The sequence below is a fragment of the Lathyrus oleraceus genome, chromosome 3 (genome assembly GCF_024323335.1).
Source record: "Lathyrus oleraceus cultivar Zhongwan6 chromosome 3, CAAS_Psat_ZW6_1.0, whole genome shotgun sequence".
Taxonomy (NCBI): domain Eukaryota; kingdom Viridiplantae; phylum Streptophyta; class Magnoliopsida; order Fabales; family Fabaceae; genus Lathyrus; species Lathyrus oleraceus.
This window is the reverse complement of record NC_066581.1, coordinates 463,240,945-463,261,377: the sequence shown is the minus strand read 5'-3', so window position 1 is coordinate 463,261,377 and position 20,433 is coordinate 463,240,945. Positions and strand designations below refer to the sequence as shown.

At 38.7% G+C, this 20,433-nt stretch overlaps 1 non-coding gene across 1 annotated transcript; it reads right to left on the bottom strand.

The window, feature by feature from the left end:
* Positions 1–18,511: 18,511 nt before the first annotated feature.
* Positions 18,512–18,618, bottom strand: LOC127133531 (small nucleolar RNA R71). The gene has a single exon (XR_007807493.1). It is a non-coding gene; the product is annotated as a small nucleolar RNA R71 (small nucleolar RNA).
* Between the last annotated feature and the right edge of the window lie 1,815 nt (positions 18,619–20,433).

The window sequence follows — 20,433 nt, the reverse complement described above, 5'->3', positions numbered from 1 at the left end:
CGTTCCGCCCAGGGCGTGATGACTCATTGTAGGGCTCATCTATGTGGATACCTGCATTTTTTTATCATAAATAAATGACGTCTTTTTGCATTCAAATATTTTATTCATTGTCTTTCTATTTTTGCAGTTTTCAAAAATAAAAATAAAATAAATACATTTTGCAATGTTTTGTTTAGTTTCCACTTCTTGTTCACACTCATAAGCACACACCATCACTCAGGCAGATGCACGTCACCGGATCCTACTGATAACAGTTCTGCTATGGCTCGCTTCGACTTTGAAAATCCAATCTTTCAAGCTGAAGAAGAGGGTGATGAAGACTGTGAACTCCCTGAAGAACTTGCCAGGTTGTTAAAACAGGAGGAAAAGGTCATTCAACCGCACCAAGAGTCTACTGAAGTGATTAATCTCGGCACCGAGGACGTCAAGAGAGAGATCAAGATAGGGGTTGCTTTGGAAGATAATATGAAGAAGGGGCTGATTGAATTGCTACAAGAGTATGTTGACATCTTCACTTGGTCTTATTAGGACATGCCAGGGCTTGACACAGACATTATGGTACACCGTTTTCCTCTCAAAGAGGATTGTCCTCCGGTCAAGCAGAAGCTCAGAAGAACAAGACCAGAGATGGCTGTCAAGATAAAGGAAGAAGTGCAAAAACAGTTAGATGCAGGGTTTCTAGCGGTTACAAATTATCCGCCATGGGTTGCAAATATCGTTCCAGTACCTAAAAAGGATGGAAAGGTACGAATGTGTGTTGACTACCGGGATCTGAACAGAGCTAGTCCTAAAGATGATTTCCCATTACCTCACATCGACGTTTTGGTGGATAACACGACTCAGTTCTCAGTATTCTCCTTCATGGATGGCTTTTCTGGCTATAATCAAATTAAGATGGCACCAGAAGACATGGAGAAGACAACTTTCATAACCCCATGGGGCACCTTCAGCTACAAGGTGATGCCGTTTGGTCTGAAAAATGCTGGGGCAACATATCAACGAGCTATGGTAACTCTTTTCCATGATATGATTCATCATGAAATCGAGGTTTATGTTGATGATATGATTGCCAAATCTCAGACGGAAGAAGAACATTTGGTGAATTTGCAGAAACTGTTTGAGCGTTTGAGGAAATTCAAGCTGAGGCTTAATTCGAACAAGTGTACTTTCGAGGTGACATCTGGAAAGCTGTTGGGTTTTATTGTTAGTGAAAAGGGGATTGAGGTGGATCCGGCCAAAGTGAAAGTGATATAAGAAATGCCTGAGCCAAGAACAGAAAAACAAGTCTGTGGTTTCTTAGGAAGGTTGAACTACATTGCAAGGTTCATCTCTCACCTAACAGCCACGTAATTGTTGAGAAAAGATCAGGCTAACAGGTGGAATGATGATTGCCAAAGGGCTTTCAAAAAAAATAAAAGAGTATTTGCAGAATCCTCCTATCCTTATGCCTCCAGTCCCAGGGAGACCGCTGATTATGTATTTGACAGTACTCGATAATTCCATGGGTTGTGTTCTCGTTCAACACGATGAGACAGGTAGGGAAGAGCGTGCCATCTACTACCTGAGTAAAAAATTCACAGATTGCGAGTCGAGATACTCAATGCTTGAAAAGACATGTTGTGCACTTGCATGGGCTGCTAAGCGATTGAGACAATACATGCTGACTCACACAATCTTACTGATCTCCAAAATGGATCCAGTCAAGTATATATTTGAGAAGCCAGCTCTCACCGGAAGGGTCGCTCGTTGGCAAATGGTACTGACAGAGTACGACATCCAGTATACATCCTAGAAAGCCATCAAAGGGAGTATTCTGTCAGACTATCTTGCTCAGCAGCCGATTGATGATTATGAGCCGATGAAGTTTGATTTTCCGGATGAAGACATCATGTTCCTCAAGATGAAAGACTGTGAAGAGCCAGTTGTTGAGGAGGGACCTGATCCAGATGAAAAGTGGACTTTAATGTTTGATGGGGCCGCCAATGCCAAAGGAAGTGGAATTGGTGTTGTCATTACCACTCTGAAAGGTGCCCACATGCCTTTCACCGCTCGTCTGACTTTTGAGTGCATCAATAATGAAGTTGAGTATGAAGCTTGTATCTTGGGTATTGAGCAAGCCATTGATTTGAGAATCAAGACTATAGACATCGTCGGAGATTCAGCTCTAGTGATCAATCAAGTGAATGGTGATTGGAATACTCTCCAGCCTAATCTGGTCCCCTACAGAGACTACACGAGAAGACTGTTGACTTTCTTCACAACAGTAAGGCTGTATCATATACCTCGTGATGAGAACCAGATGGCAGATGCTCTTGCTACTTTATCCTCCATGATCAAGGTGATTGGGTGGAACTATGTTCCCAGGATCGATGTTATGCGCCTTGATAGGGCCGCGTATGTGTTTGCTGCTGAGTTGTTAGTTGATGACAAGCCCTGGTATCACGACATCAAGCGCTTTCTGAAGAATCAAGAGTACCCTGCAGGGGCATCCAACAATGATAGAAAGACTTTGAGAAGATTGACAGGCAGTTTCTTCTTGAACAAAGACGATGTGCTGTATAAGAAGAACTTCGACATGGTTTTGCTCAGATGCGTGGATAGACACGAAGCGGACATGTTAATGCAGGAAGTTCATGAAGGATCCTTCGGTACTCATGTCGGAGGACATGCAATGGCTAAGAAATTGTTGAGAGCGGGTTATTACTGGATGACCATGGAATCTGATTGTTTCAAATATGCTCGGAAGTGTCATAAATGCCAGATTTATGCTGATAAGGTGCATGTGCCACCAAATCCTCTGAATGTGATGTCTTCGTTGTGGCCGTTTGCTATGTGGGGCATTGATATGATTGGAAAGATTGAGCCGACTGCTTCCAATGGGCATCGCTTCATCCTTGTTGCCATCGACTATTTCACCAAGTGGGTCGAAGCAGCGTCATTTGCGAAGGTCACCAGACATGTGGTTGCCCGATTCATCAAGAAGGAAATCATTTGTCGTTATGGGATTCCCGAAAGAATCATTACTGATTATGGTTCTAATCTTAATAACAAAATGATGAAGGAGTTGTGCAAGAACTTCAACATTCAATATCACAATTCTTCCCCTTATCGTCCTAAGATGAACGGTGTTGTTGAGGCAGCAAATAAGAACATAAAGAAGATTGTGCAGAAGATGGTCATTACGTACAGAGATTGGCATGAGATGCTACCCTTCGCCTTGCATGGGTACCGTACTTCAGTACGTACATCGACCGGGACAACCCCTTACTCCCTTGTGTATGGTATGGAAGCAGTCTTACCTGTTGAAGTGGAGATTCCTTCTCTAAGAGTCCTGCTGGATGTCAAGTTAGACGAAGCTGAATGGGTTCGGACAAGGTTCAATGAGTTGAGTCTTATCGAAGAGAAGTGAATGGCAGCCATTTGTCATGGGCAGTTGTATCAAAGTTGGATGAAGAGAGCCTTTGATCAGAAAGTGCGTCCTCGATGCTTCCAAGTCGGAGATTTGGTGTTGAAAAGGATCCTTCCTCCTTAGACAGATCACAGGGGCAAGTGGACTCCTAACTATGATGGACCGTATATTGTCACCAAGGTTTTTGATGGTGGAGCCTTAATGCTTGCAACTATGGATGGTGAAAACTTCACTTCCCCTGTGAACTCAGACGCAGTTAAAAAATACTTCGCATAAAATAGACCCGCTGGACGATAAAAAGAATAGTCCAGGCAAAAAAATGGGCATCCCGGCGAACCAAGAAAATGAAAAAGGTTCGGGCAAAAGTTATGGATTAAAAAATGAAAAGATTGTACACCCGGTAAGTTGAAAACCTAAAAGGGCAACTTAGGCAAAAAATGGGTATCCCGGTAGATTGAAAACCTGAAAGGGCGATCTGAGTAATTCTGAATATCATCTCGTGTCGATAACCGGAAACTTCCGAAGGATAGGAAACAATCCAATCACCTTTTTTGGAAAGCTGATCATCTGGAGGATCTTGAAGACGAGCGAGTCATAGTAGAATTGGAACCCGATAGAAATCCATTTCACATTGCCATTAGATTAATTTCTGTTTTTATCTTTTTCGCAATTACCTCTTTTCAGGGATTGCTTCCTGATGTAAATACCTATTCAGAGGCCTTTCAATCAATAAAATTGTGTTATTCAGTATATCTCTATTTTCATTTTCATTTTACTGTTTTGTTTGCAAAAATGACATCCGAATTTTTGATAAACATTGCATCATGAAACATAAGAGCTTTACAGGTACATGCTTAATAAACATTTAAAACTGCTGTAAATTTTAAGTGCTTTGGATCGTCTATTTAGAACGGGTACACTCGGGGCATTTCCTTAGATCCCTAGCAGGTTCTCACTGTTGTACTTCCCCAAGCATTTGTTTCAGATTATACATTCACCAGCGGAGTCGACAGTGTCAGACTGTATATCCCCAACGGAGTCGACAGTGTCAGACTGTATGTCCCCAGCGGAGTTGACAGTGCCAGACTGTATCTTCCTAGCAGAAGCGGCTGCTCCTCAGAGTTCGATGCCAGATCGATGATCTCGACGCTAGACCCATGGTCTCTTTCCTTGAAGTAGAATCTCGGTACCGTATCGGTGTTTGCTTCCCCTGCTGAGTCGTCTCTCTCGCAGATAATGGTTGCCAGAACCACTGTCGCTTTCCTCAGCAAGCAAGTTTTCAGTGCCATTCTCTCCCCAGTCAGAGCCTCGGCATTTTGTTATTTTCCAGAACACCGTGTGGCGGGTCATTTCCCCACAGAGTTCTTTGTGCTGTGCATCTCTAACAACCTTGCCAGGGTCCAGAAGATTATGATCATTTCCCTAGCAGAATTCCATGCCTCGGCTTGGCGTTCTCTCTAATCAAGCATTTTGCATCCCTGCATGTAGAATCATATTGCATTGCATCCTCCCAAATTGCGTAGCATTTCCATTTTCATGGAGTATTACACCATTGAAAAATTCAAACATACGCATGTAAAGCATAAGGAATTCTCGGTATCCCAAGTGATAAGCCAGAAGTTGTTTCCAGTACTCAGACTGAAGATTGCTCATGACTTATCTTTGTTATTCCCAGCAGGGGTCGTTGGCCCACGCGCCGCCTCAATTATCATTTTCCCTATTTTTGTTGATGCTGACAGGCATGAAAATTTCCGGTATTCAGACCGAAGTGGCATTCAGGCCAATTTTCCGATGTTCAGATCGAAGAAGTTTTCGACATTCAGGTCGATGCAACTTGTGGCATTCAGACCAAGTTTCCGGTATTCAGACCAAAGTGACATTCAGGCCAATTTTCCGATGTTCAGATCGAAGAAGTTTCCGACATTCAGGTCAATGCAACTTGTGGTATTCAGGCCAGTTTTCCGGTATTCAGACCGAAGTGGCACTCAGGCCAGTTTTTCGGCGTTCAGACCGATGTTTGATAATCTAATATCTTCCGATGTTCAGATCGAAGAAGTTTCTGACATTCAGGTCGATGAAACTTGTGGCATTCAGGCCAGTTTTCCGGTATTCAGATCGAAGTGGCATTCAGGCAAGTTTCCCGGTGTTCAGACCGATGTTTGATAATCAAGTATCGTCCGATTCTCAGATCGAAGTCATTTCCAGTATTCAGATTGATGAGCGGCATTCAGGCCATGGTTATTTCTGTGTTGCCATTTATTTTGGTATTCAGGCTCACACTCCTTGTTTCGGTGTTCAGACCGGCTCTCACCGTACCAGAGGAATTCTTTTTCAAGACCACCTCTTGGCCGATTCTGACAGGCATTGTTACTTCATTTTTTCACTTCAGTGTAAATTTTCGGGCTCTTATTGTATTCAATCACTTGATACCTCGAAAGTGCGAAAGTCGTTGCTATCTTCCTTTCGGGTTTCCAGTTGATTGAATAGGGGCAGCTGTAATACCCCAAAATTTACCCTTCATTTTTCCTGGAAGCATGGGTATATGTTTTACAATTCATTAGCATCATATTAGGTCATACTCATTGCATACTGCATTAGTGACATGGAGATCAGGTTTTGATCGATCACTCCTTAACAGAAGGAGCCCACACAAAGCAAGATTGAGAATTGGACTTCATTTTCTAAGTATACAAGTCTCAAGGGTCTCAGGGGGGTCCAAGTATCTTATTATGGTCCTCAGTTCATCAATGAAGGATTCAAAGCTATCAGAGTGTTCATCTGGATTTAATCAAAAATTAGGGTTTCATGGCTACCTGCAACAGGAAATGTTTGGTTGGAAGTAGAGGAGCTCATCCATGTCCTGATTAGAGAGGCATCTTGGCCCAGGAAGATTCACAATTATCTCAGAAAGATCCATTGGCAATCAGTGCAATCAGTTCCTGATCATTTTGCCCTAAAACTAGGGTTTGGTATAAAATCAGTTTATTTATGATTCTTTGGGTGAAACTCTTTTCCATGGCCCTCCATATGTCCACTAGGGTCTACATACAAAAAATAAGCTCTTTATTTGAGCTAGAAGTGCTTCAATTGATCAATGGAATCATAAATCAGACAGTTTGGGAAAAGTCAACTGTGGGGCCAGAAAAGTCAACTCCTGACAAGTTACTTAATTTGATCAAGGTTGGATCATGGATTCATCATTTAATCAGGAATTGGAAAAGTTACTTAATTTGGAAATGGTTGACTTTCCATTTAGGGCAAGTTTTCATGATCGTTGCACTCACTTTAAGCCCATTTTTCATCACGATAAAAGCTCCATTTGAAAATTTCTCCACCATGAAAGTTGTTCCTTTTGTTCCAAGCTTTTTATAGATATAAAGTTTTCTCCATTCGGATTAGAATTGAGAAAGTTATGCTTAGTCAAAGTGAGACATTTTTTTAGGACACTTAGAAAAATTTCTAAGTCCAAAATCTTTAAAATTTGTCAAGAATTCTTGGCCAGTTTTCTTGCACTTCAAGGAATTATTTGAAAATACTTTCTTCACAACAATTGTACCTTGCCATGTCCTCTTTCACATCCTTTTGGAATCATCTCATTTGGATCCATGGTTTGAGAGATACATTCATTTAAAGTGGGCACCATGACTTGATTTTCTAGGCAGATTTTGGGTCTGGCTGGCCCAATCAGATTTTCTAAGCTTGCAGCACAAACCAGTCACGTTTTTTTTACCTCTTTTGGCCATGCATTGGACATCCATTCACTTAAGTTTGGCCCCAAAATAACAACATTTTACACCTCACTTCACACTTTTATTCTTATGGATAAATCACTTAGTAAAAAGCCCATGAGAACACCTAATCCACCCTATTTAAGAAGCTGAAACCCTAACCCTAGAGGAGCATTGGAATTTCGTGGCAAGGAGGCAAAGCTTCATCACATATCAGATTCCATTCCACTTCTATTATCCATTAGGTAATCATCTCTTCCATGGCCATGTTTTGATATATCTACGTTTGCTTACCATGTTCATCACCATTAACCCTTCCATTTTCGTATTTCTTTTTCTTATTTAAAATATTTTCTTCATCCATAAAATTACCCAAAAATATTTTTCACCTTTCTTAACGTTTTATTTAATTTTATATAATTCTTATTTTCGTATTTTTTTAATATTAATATTTTATTTTAATAATTTATTCTAAATGGTCCATTTTAACACACTTTTTTTTATTGATTTTATTTTTATGACTTAAAATTATTGTTAGCATTTGAATTTTGGGATGAAGGTTGACCACTGTCTCATGGTCAACCTGACCTTTTCTTGGAATTTTATTTCACATTTTCAATTTATTTTGAATTTATTTTTGACCTAGTTTGGCTGGTTGACTTTTGGTTGGACCTATGTTTTGTTTTAATTAATTCACGTGCCAATTTTCATCATTTTTAAAATCTTTTTGGGGGATGATGGTTTCCTGACCCCACTTTATTTAGTTTAATTTTTCATAATTTTCTTGATTAATTTACTATTTATTCTTGATTTGTTTCTAACCTAGTCTTATTAATTGACTTTTAATTTGACTTCCGTTTTATTTTAATTAATTCACGTACCAATTTTCATTATTTCTAAAATCTTTTTGAGGGATGATGATGTCCTGACCCCACCTCATTTAGTTTAACTTTTCATAATTGTCTTGATTAATTTATTATTTATTCTTAATTTATTTCTAACCTAGTCTCATTAATTGACTTTTGGTTGGACCTATGTTTTGTTTTAATTAATTCACGTGCCAATTTTCATTATTTTAAAACTATTTTTGGGGGATGATGATGTTCTGACCCCATCTCATATAGTTTAATTTTTCATAATTTTCTTGATTAATTTACTATTTATTCTTGATTTATTTCTAACCTAGTCTCATTAATTGACTTTTGGTTTGACCTCTATTTTATTTTAATTAATTTATGTACCAATTTTCGTTATTTTTAAAGTCTTTTTGGGGGATGATTATGTCCTGACCCCACCTCATTTAGTTTAATTTTTCATAATTTTATTGATTAATTTGCTATTTATTTGTTATTTTTTAAGTTGACTTGAATTTTCAGTTGACTTCTTTATGATTGATGTTTGACTTAGGGATTGCTTTTGGCAATTGAAGAGATCTTTTGATCCTCCCTCGTTCATATCATATGCCATGTATTAGAGGCCTTTTACCTTGATTTTATTTGGTCCTTACCTTATTTCCTGATTAAATTATTCAGTGGACCCTTTGTGTTCATATTTTAATCTGTTTGATTCATCTGTTATCTTTTATACTTGTTTCTCTCATTCATGCTTTCTATTGCTTGATTATTTAACATGTTCATACTCCCCTGCATTGTATAAATGCTCCATTGTTTGATTCTTTGGTTTGATTATATATTATTTATTTATCCGATCTGATTGATAACTGTTGCCTACTTGTATGATGTATGAGGCATATATTCTTATTGTTTGTTTACCATGAACAATCCCCATTCATAACAAATGTACCCCTCTCCCATAAAGTGTATAATATTTATTTCTTTATTTCTTTAGTCACCTGTTAATACAAGAATTAAAACGAACATCCGATAACCATTTCAAAATAAGATCAAAAGCTCGATCCAACGTCGAGTAATCATTTTCAAAACTTAACAAAACAAGCACGCATTCATCCATCCTCTTGTAAGTCGATTGCTTCAGGCATCGCCATCTACCTATAAGTCGATTGCCTCCGGCATCGCCATCTACCCTTATCCGTAACTCCTCTCTGCGCTCTATCCGTCGACTCTTGTTCTGTGTAGGTAGCACCCATTAGGTAGAACCCTTTGTATGATAACATAAGTAGAATTCCCTTATTCTTTGCATGCTAACATAAGGTAAATGTTCCCCTTTGTAAATCCAAACACATAGGTCCATATTGCATGATAACTCTAGAGCAGAGCTTCCCCACTTTTAGACCTTCCGTGCGTCTCCGATCTTGTGGCATGTCAGTCCGTTCTATTGCAATGAGGTAACTGCCTAAGACTTGATTCAGCGAGCTGCGACACCTACTGCTAAGACGTTGAACACACCGCCCACCCTCCTTTGACACAGCTGGTGTCCTCTTTTGTAAGTCCATGTTCAGATGGCAATCCTTAACCCCCTAGTTAGTCGAACTACGTTTTGCTCTGATTCTCATTCCAGATGAGATACGTAGGCGTAAGACGCGACGTCTTACCGAGCACACTTATCTTTAACCCATAGATAGCCGAGCTACGAAGACTCTAATTCTCATACTCAGATGAGATACGTAGGCAGTGGATGCGACATCCTTGCGAGTCATTTTATTTTAACCTTCCTTTTAGTAAATAGTACTTTAGATATACCTACACCCTTTAGACTAGAACAACACTTATGAAAAGGGCTCCCTAGGAGTACCTATGATGTTTTGGGTGCTTAAAACCTTCCCATTGCATAACCAACCCCCTTACCCAGATCTCTGACATTTTTACTAGTTTTTGATTCGATAAAACTTTTAGGTTTTTGTTCGCTTTCTAACCATTCCTTTGGATAAATAGAAGTGCGGTGGCGACTCGACTTGTATGGTTTACCTTGGATTTAGTCAATATCTCTAATGGTAACGAATACCCCGCTACAGAGAGAAGGCGTTATTGATGATCCATTTGTCATCTTTTACTTACGTTGATGTTAAGGAGGAAGTTGGAACACCGTTCCAAGCTTTGTTCATTACTGGTGAATTGAAGAAAGTTGGGGCACCCATGTCTTCTTTAAAGGATGCGTAAAAGGCTATTCAGGCTGGCACTATTGATAAATGGGGTCGCGTTGTGGAAGTCGCTGAGAACAAGAACATGGCAGGGCTAGGATTTCAACTAGGTTCGTTCAACGCCAGTGTCAAGTTATGCAACCAGTTTTCCGCAATGGGGGGTTCATTCATGAGAATGATCAACACTCAGCTGCCATTATAAAAGATAGTGATGAAGACGAAGCTCACGCCAACTTTGTAACACATTACCAGACTTGTAACAAATGGATTTCTATTGATGTTCCTGTTGTTATTCACCATTCTAAGTAACTTTTTTTCATTTATTTTTAAAAAAATCCTTCTCCTATGCCTAAGGGAGAAGTGAACATTGTTGGGCATTTTCCTTGTTATCATCAATGAAGTAAAATTTTATTCATCCATATTTATGATGTTTTATTTTTACTTTTTGCTTTTTCTAAAAATGGTAATCACAAAAAACATAAATAAATAATAACCTTTTGATCTGCGTAATATTTGTTTGCACTCCACTTCTCTAAAATCAAAATATCAAATCATTATGCAGGTTGGTTCCCAAACCCATTGAATGTAATGATCCTACTCCCTCTCCAAACTTTAATTTCCCTGTGTTTGAAGCTGAGGAAGAGAATGATGATGAAGAAGTGTCTGATGAGTTATCCTGTTTGCTTGAGCATGAGGAGAAAACCATTCATCCATTTGAAGAGCAGATTGAATTAGTCAACTTGGGTTCTGAGGATGATGTGAAGGAAGTCAAGATTGGGTCTCAACTGTGTCCAAAAGCTAAGAAGGGGTTCATTGATCTTCTTTATAATATTATGATGTATTTGCTTGGTCCTATCAAGATATGCCTGGTTTGGATTCTGAGATTGTGGAGCATAGATTGTCGTTGAAGCCAGAATGCCCGCCGGTCAAGCAGAAGTTGAGAATAACTAATCCTTATATGGCAGTTGTCGCAGCCTAAAAAATATATAGTATGCGAAAAACAACCGGCGAAAAAGGAATGACAGAAGAGTCGCCATTGTGCGTTATTTATCCCAAAGGAGGGAAAGGAAACGCTCGAAGTAAACCTGGAGAAAGGAAAGGAAAAGACAAGGTCTCGCAACCAAATCTTGGGTTCGGGAGTCGATTATGCGAAGGGAAGGTATTAGCACCCCTACGCATCCGTAGTACTCTACGGGATCCATTCTTGTTGTTCTTGTCTAAAGGGTGTGTGTTTATCTAATGTACTATTTATTAAAAGAAAAGGTCAAAAGCAAATGACTCGCACGGATGTCGCATCCACTGCATACGTATCTCATCTGAATATGAGAATCAGAGTCTTCGTAGCTCGGCTACCTATGGGTTAGAGAGATGTGTGCTCGGTAAGACGTCGCGTCTTATGCCTACGTATCTCATCTGGAATGAGAATCAGAGCAAAACGTAGTTCAGCTAACTACGGGAACAAGGGTCTCGATTGCAACTAGGGAAAGAGAAAGGGAAGGTCTCGATCGCAACGAGGGAGAGAGAAAAGAATCGCAACAAGGGCGAAAGCAAACAAGGTTTAGTTGTTAGTCGTCAGTCAAACTCGGCAAGACATCGCATCTTGTGCCTACGTATCTCATTTGAACATGAGAATCAGAGTTGCCGTAGTTCGGCTACATAGGGGTTGCCATCTGAACATGGACTTACAAAGGAGGACACCAGTTGTGTCAAAGGAGAATGGGCAATGTGTTCACTTCCTAACAGTAGGTGTCACAGCTCGCTGAATCGAGTCTTAGGCAGTTACCTCTTTGCAATAGAATGGACTACATGCCATAGGATCGGAGATGCACGGAAGGTCTAAAAAATGGGAAAGCTCTGCCCTAGAGTTGTCATGCAATGTGGACCTAAGTGTTAGGATTTACAAATGGGAACATCTACCTAATGTTAGCATGCAAAGAAATGAGGGAATCCTACCTATGTTATCATACGAAGGGTCCTACCTAATGGGTGCTACCTAAACGGAATAAGAATCGACGAATGGAGCATGGAGAGGAGTGTGGTAAAGGGTAGATGGCGATGCACGAAGCAAACGACTTACAAGGTAGATGGCGATGCGTGAAGCAATCGACTTACAAGAGAAAATGGATGAATACGTGCTGGTTTTGTTAAGTTTTGAAAATGGTTACTCGACGTTGGATCGAGGTTTTGATCTTGTTTTGAAATGGTTATCGGATGTTCATTTTATTTCTTGTATTAACAAATCAATAAAGAATGAAAGAAATAAACATTATACACTTCATGGGAGAGGGGTACATTTGTTATGAATGGGGATTGTTTAGGGCAATCAAGCAATAAAAATATATGCCTCATACACCATACAAGTAGGCAACAGTTAATCAAACAATCAGATAAATAACAGGTATATGATCAAGTCAAATAATCAAAAAATGAAATAATGAAGCATTAGACAATGCATGAGAAGTATAAACATGTTAAACAATCAAACAATAAAAGCATGGATGAAAGAAACAAGTGTAAAAAATATCAGATGAATCAGACAAGTGAAACTATACACAGAAAGAATCAATGAATAATTTAATCGGGAAATGATGCAAGGATCAAATAAAATCGAGATGAAAAGCCTCTAATATGTGGCATATGATATGGACAAGGGAGGATCAAAAGATCTCTTCAATTGCCTTAAGCAATCCCTAAGTCAAACATCAATCATAGAAAAGTCAACCGAAAAGTCAAGTCAACTTAAAAAATATCAAATAAATAGTAAATTAATTCAATAAATTATGAAAAAATAAATTAAGTGAGGTGGGGTCAGGACATCATCATCCCCCAAAAAGATTTCAAAAATAATGAAAATTAGTGTATAAATTAATTGAAATAAAACAGAAGTCAAATGAAAAGTCAACCAAGCAAACTAGGTCAAAAATAAATCCAAAATAAATTAAAAATGGGAAATAAAATTCCAATAAAAGGTCAGGTTGACCATGAGACATTGGTCAACCCTCATCCCAAAAATCAGAATCTAAAAATAATTTTAAATCATGTAAATAAAAAAAATAAAAAAATGTGTACTTAAAAGGACTATTTGAAATAAATAATTGAAATAAAATATTAACATTAAATAAAATATGAAAATAAAAATTAAATAAATTAAATAAAACATAAAAGAATGTAAAATATATTTTTTGGTATTTTTGTGAATACATAAAATATTTTTTATTAATTAAAGAATTAAAGAAAGAGAATAGAAATGAAGTAGTGGGAATGGGCCAAGCTGGGAGGTGCAGGTAGCGTGCTGGCAAGGCCCACGGTCCAGTCCACGAAATAAAGCAAAAATCAGCATGTGACAGCATTAATGTAACTTTTTATTTAAAAAAAAATGATGTCAACTTCCATCAACTGGTCCAATTCACTTAAAGCCGCTAAAGGACAAAAGACTGGATCAGCGGCCGAGATTAATTGCAACGTGTAGGGATCGAGCGGTGTACAGGCTGACTAGACATTGCTCCCTCATGCAAACGAAAAAAAGCCCATGCAAGTGCAGAAAACACGTGAAATATGCGATAAGACTTCCCACTCTTCCACACGATATAACAAGAGCTACGGTGCTCCAAATGTGATGATGTAAAAATCAAAGTTTGAGTTTGGAACATGTAGAACACAATGGTGCTTTATTTTATGAAAAATAGTGGCTCTAGCATAGAGAAAAGCGAACAACAAGGTAGGCTCATGCAAGGATACGACAAAAAATTCAATGTTAAAAAATTAAAGTTTAATGAACATGCTTCAATGAAGGGTCCATAAGACAAACATAACATAATATTAACAACAAAAATTAGTATGAAACAAGCATGGCATAGTGGAAAATAGCATGAAGTAAACATGAATAAGTATGACAATAGCATGAACAACATGGTGAACAAACATGGAATATGGTCATGGAAGATGGAATAGAGGACTTACCTAGTGGAAAACAGTCCATTGCTTCTTGATAGTGGAGAAAAGGAAAGAGAGGGAAGATGTTCTTTTGATGCTTTGAGATTTCAAGAACTTGTGCCAATGGAAAGGGAATGGAACTTGGTCTTTCTCTCCTTGCCTTGCTTAGGTCGAAAATGTAGCAGCCTCCCTCTCAGATTAGGGTTTCCAAGTCTTAAATATGTAGGGTTTTAAGTGTTAGAATGAGCTTAAGGGTATGGTTTGGTTCATGACACAATGATGCAAAAAGTGGTGCAAAAGGTGAGGTGTATTAGAAGATATAATTGTGGAAAAGTTTAAGTGAGTTGACAACAAAAGTGCATAAAGCAAATGACCAAATGAGGAAATGCAAGGGCTGGTAGGTTTATGCAGCAAGACATGGAAATAAGTCCAACAGGGTGACTTTAAGACTTTATATCTTGATGAATACATGTCCAAATGGCAAGGCAATGCAAACAGTAGAAAGAGGGCATGGAACTTAACATTTTTCATGTTGAACACAACTTGAAATGATGAGTGGAAAGAGGTGAAAAATAGCCATAAAGTTCAGGTTCCAAAGCTGCAAAATGGTTGGACCAGATTGGCCTAAATGCTGTCAAAAAATTCAGCCTATGATACCGACTTTAGATGAGTGTATCTTCCAAACGAATGATCCAAATGAGGTGGTTCCAAAATGTTGTGAAAGAGGACATATCAAGGTACAACTTTCATGAAGAAAGTGTTTTCAAAAGATGCCTTGAAGTACAAGAAATCTGGCCCATAAGTCTTGACAAATTTTGCAAATTTTGGACTTAGAAAAATTTCTAAGTGTCCTAAAATAAAGTCTTACTTTGACCAAGCATAACTTTCTCAATTGTATTCCAAATAAAACAAACTTTATATATTTAGAAAGCTTGGAACAATAGGAACAACTTTCATGTTGGAGAAATTTTCAAATGGAGCTTGCATCTTGATGGAATATAGGCTTAAAGTGGGTGCAAAAACCATAAAAACTTGCCTTAAATGGAAAGTCATATTTCCAAATTTGGTAATTTTTCCAACTCCGGATTAAATGATGAATCCATGATCCAACCTTGATCAAATTTCACATGTATTTTGATATTCCACTTTCAAAATGTCGGGAGTTGACTTTTTTGGCCCCACAGTTGACTTTTCCCAATCTGTCTGGTTTCCGATTCCATTGATCAATTGAAGCACCTCTGGCTCAAATAAAGAGCTGATTTTTTGCATGTAGATCCTTGTGGACATGTGGAAGGCCATGGAAATGAGTTTCACTCAAGGAATCAGAAATAAACCGATTTTATACCAAACCCTAGTTTTAGGGCAAAAATGACTAGGAACTGATTGCACTGATTGCCAATGGATCTTGCTGTGATAATTATGGATCTTCTTAGGCCAAGATGCCTCTATAATCATGACATGAATGAGCCTCTTCACTTCCAACCAAACCTTGCTTGTTGCAGATATCCATGAAACCCCTGATTTCTGATTAAATCCAGATGCACACTCTGAGAGTTCTGAATCTTCCGTTGATGAACTGTAGACCATCATAAGATACCTGGACCACCTTGAGACCATTGAGACTTGCATATTTGGAGAATGAAGTCCAATTCTCAGTGTTGCTTTGTGTGGGATCCTTCTGGTTAAGGAGTGGTCAATCAAACCCTGATTTCCCAAGTCACTGATGTAGTATGCAATGAGTACGACCAAATATGATGCTAATGCAGTGTGAAACACAATCCCATGCTTCCAAAAAATGAAGGGTAAATTTTGGGGTATTACAGCAGTGAAGATTAAAGAGGAAGTGCAGAAACAAATTGGTGATGGATTTCTTGTTACATCTGAGTATCCACAGTGGGTGGCCAACATTATGCATGTTCCAAAGAAAGATGGAAAAGTCTGCATGTGTGTTGATTATAGAGATTTGAATAAATCCATTCTGAAAGATGATTTTCCTCTACCACACATTGATATGTTGGTAGACAATACAGTTAAATTCAAAGTCTTTCGTTTCTAGGCGAATTTTCCGGTTATAAAAAGATCAAGATGGCACCTGAAGATATGGAGAAGACCACATTCATTACACCCTGGGGAACATTCTGTTATAGAGTGATGTCTTCTGATTTAAAGAATGCTAGTGCAACGTACCAGAGGGCTATGACCACTCTTTTTCATGATATGATGCATAAAGAGATTGAGGTTTATGTTAATGATATGATTGCTAAATCTAGAAATAAAGAGGAACATGTTGAGCATTTGTTGAAGTTATTCTAGCGTTTGAGGAAATATAAACTCCGCTTGAATCCCAATAAATGTATTTTTGGTGTTCGTTCTGGTAAGTTGTTGGGCTTTATTTTTAGCGAGAAGGGTATTGAAGTTGATCATGCCAAGGTCAAAGCAATACAAGAGATGCATCTGCCCAAAACTGAGAAGCAAGTCAGGGTTTTTCTCGGTCGCTTGAACTATATCTCAAGATTTATATCGCATATGACTACCACATGTGCACCAATATTCAAACTTCTTCAGAAAGATCAGTCTTGTGATTGGACCGAAGATTTCCAGAAAGCTTTTGAGAGTATCAAATAGTATTTGCTTGAGTCTTCGATTTTGTCTCCGCATATTGAAGGAAGACCGTTGATCATGTATTTGGCTGTGCTTGATGAGATTATGGGCTATGTTCTTGGTCAGCAAAATGAATCTGGAAAGAAAGAATATGCAATTTACTACCTCAGTAAGAAGTTCACCGATTGTGAAACTCGGTATTCTATGCTTGAGAAGACATGATGCGCATTGGCTTGGGCTACTAAGCGTCTGTGTCGGTATATGTTGAAAATCATACTACTTGGTTGATATCCAAAATGGTTCCAATCAAGTACATTTTTGAGAAGCCTGATTTAACTAGGAGGATTTCCCGTTGGCAGATGTTGTTATCTAAATGTGATATTGAATATCAATCTCATAAAGCTATTAAGGATAGTTTCTTGGCTGACTGTTTGTCTCACCAACCTATTGAAGATTATCAGTCAGTGCAGTATGATTTTCCTGACAAAGAGATTTTGTATTTGAAGATGAAAGATTGTGATGAACCATTGCTTGAAGATGGGCCAGAACCTGGTTCTCGTTGGGGCATGGTATTTGATGGAGCTGTCAATTCGTATGGTAATGGCATTAGGGCAGTGATTATTACTCCTCACGACACTCATTTTTCATTTACAACTAGATTGACCTTCAAGTGTACAAACAATATGGCTGAGTATGAAGCTTGCATTATGGGGCTTGAAGAAGCCATTGATCTCAGGATTAAATATCTTAACGTCTATGGAGATTCATCTTTGGTTGTGAATCAGATCAAAGGTGAACGGGAGACGAATCAACCCGATTTAATATCATACAGAGATTATGCGAGGAGAATATCAACTTTCTTTACAAATGTTGAGTTTCATCATATCCCTCAAGATGAAAATCGGATGGTAGATGCTCTCCCAATGTTGGCTTCAACGATTGTGGTGAATTTTTGGAATGAAGTTCCTAATTTGACTGTGATGCGTCTTGATAGGCCAGTTCATGCATTTGCTGTTGAAGAAGTCAAAGATGAAAAACCATGGTATTTTGATATCAAATGTTTCCTCCAAAGTCAGATTTACCTGCCTAGGGCATCTTTGAAAGATAACAAGACTTTGAGAAGATTAGCTGGCAACTTCTACCTGAATGGTGAGGTGCCTTTTATATTACTTTGATACACTCTGTATACTTGCGGAAAGTACCCATCAAGTTTTTGGCACCGTTGTAGGGGACCAATTACGTCAAATATCGAAACCCTGTTATTACACCGTCTAGATTAAGGCACCTTTTTTGGGTAAATGAGAAGGACTTGCAAAATACGGAACTTTAGAAGACCCAAAAGCTGAACCAGAAAGATATGTACGCGCACTACTTTTGCTCCAAAGAATCAAAAGAGCAATGGCAGAAGATCCAAATTGTAGGCCACTCAAGGATTTTGCCTTAACCTCTAACGAAGAACCTCATTCAAGTATTGTTAACCCTACAATCGCAACTAACAACTTTAAATTGAAACTCACGTTGTTACAAATCGTACAACAAAACCAATTTGCTGGTCTCCCAACAGAGATCCCAAACCAGCACCTAAAAGTGTTCATTCAACTAAATGACACACTAAAATCCAATGGTGTTTCTCTTGAGGCGATATGTTTACGTTTATTCCCTTTTTCCCTCAGAGACAGAGCGCGATCATGGTTATATTCCCTCCCATCCAATTCATTAACTACTTAGAATAACTTGAAGAAATTATTCCTTGCTAGATACTTTCCACCAAGCAAGACTGTTGTCCTACGAAACCAAATTTCCAGGTTCACACAACAGGATGGTGAATCTCTTTTCGACGCTTGGGAGAGATACAAAGAATTATTAAGAGCTTTTCCTTACCATAGATTATAACAATGGTTGTTCATTCATACCTTCTACAACGGACTTCTCTACAACACAAAGATGATTATCGATGTTGCCGTTAGCGGTGCGTTGATGAACAAACCATACCTCGAGGCATGCACACTCATAGAAGACGTGGCTCAAAACCATTACCAATGGGGTACGAAGTTAACAGCCTAGACCATATGAATTCTAAGATGGACGCCCTAGCCCAAAAGGTCGAAAGCTTAATCATAAATCTTACAACTACCGTAACAGTCTTCTAGCTGAACCAAGCCCAGATTAGGTCAACTATGCCCAAGGAAACCCTTATTCAAACACTTACAACCCTGGATGGAGGAATCATCCAAACTTCTCTTACAAGAACAATAACTCTACTTTTCCTCAAAACAATTCACCTCAGAGACCACCAGGTTTCCAAGCCCAAAGACCGACTCAGCCTATACAAGCTACTCCTCAGAAATCAAACCTTCAAAAGATCATAGAAAACTTCATTTCAACTTAGACTCAGCAGAAAAAAGAATTTATGAATCAGAACATTCATATTAATGAGTTGATTACACAACTAGGTAACAAAGTCGATTCAGTGGTAACCCGCAATAAGATGCTGGAAACCCAAATCTCTCAAGTAGCAAAACAGCAAGCTGATCAAGCTACACCGGGAGGATCATTTTCTGGACAACCTCAACCTAACGCTAAAGGCCATGCTAATGTTATTTCACTGTGAAGCAGAACTATATATGATGGGCCTGTAAATCCTAGTTTAAATAACAAGCCAGGGCCACCAAAAGGAAACGTTGCAACTACACCAGAAAAACAAGCAGTAGAGGAACCTATAGAACTAGAGAAACAAAGAGAGGAAGAAATTAAAGATAAGGGAGTAGTAAATGAAAACCAAGAGAATCATACATATGTACCACCTCCTCCTTATAAACCCACAATTCCATACCCGCAAAGACTTAAACAAACTAAACAAGACACCCAATATAAGAAGTTTGTGAAGGTAATTGAAAAACTTCACGTTGAAATACATTTCACTGAGGTTATTACCCAAATACCATCATATGCTAAATTCCTAAAAGACGTCTTAACAAACAAGTGCAAGCTTGACGATCCTAAACCTTTAAAATGCAACACAATTGCTGAGAACAAATTAGCCAAGAAGGAGAAAGATCCCGGAAGCTTTTCTATGCCATGTATTCTAGGAAGACATATTATTGACAAAGCACTACTAGATTTAGGTGCAAGTGTAAGTTTGATGCCTTTAGCTGTCTGCAATAGATTAAACCTAGGCGATATGCGACCAACTAGGATGTCCCTTTGTCGCAACTGGGCGAAAAAAAACAACCGGCGAAGAAAAAGAACAGAAGAGTCGCCACCGTTCATTATTTATCCCAAAGGAGGGAAAGGAAACGGTCGAAGAAAAGCTGAAGAAAGGAAAAAGACAAGGTCTCGCAACCAAATCTAGGGTTCGGGAGTCGATTATGCGGAGGGAAGGTATTAGCACCCCTATGCATCTGTAGTACTCTACGGGATCCACTCTTGTTGTTCTAGTCTAAAGGGTGTAGGTATATCTAAAGTACTATTTACTAAAGGAGGGTCAAAAGAAAATGATGAATGACTCGCAAGGATGTCGCGTCCACTACCCACGTATCTCATCTGAATATGAGAATCAGAGTCTTCGTAGCTCGGCTACCTATGGGTGAAAGAGAAGTGTGCTCGATAAGACATCGCGTCTTATGCCTACGTATCTCATCTGGAATGAGAATCAGAGCAAAATGTAGTTCAACTAACTATGGGAACAAGGGTCTCGATTGCAA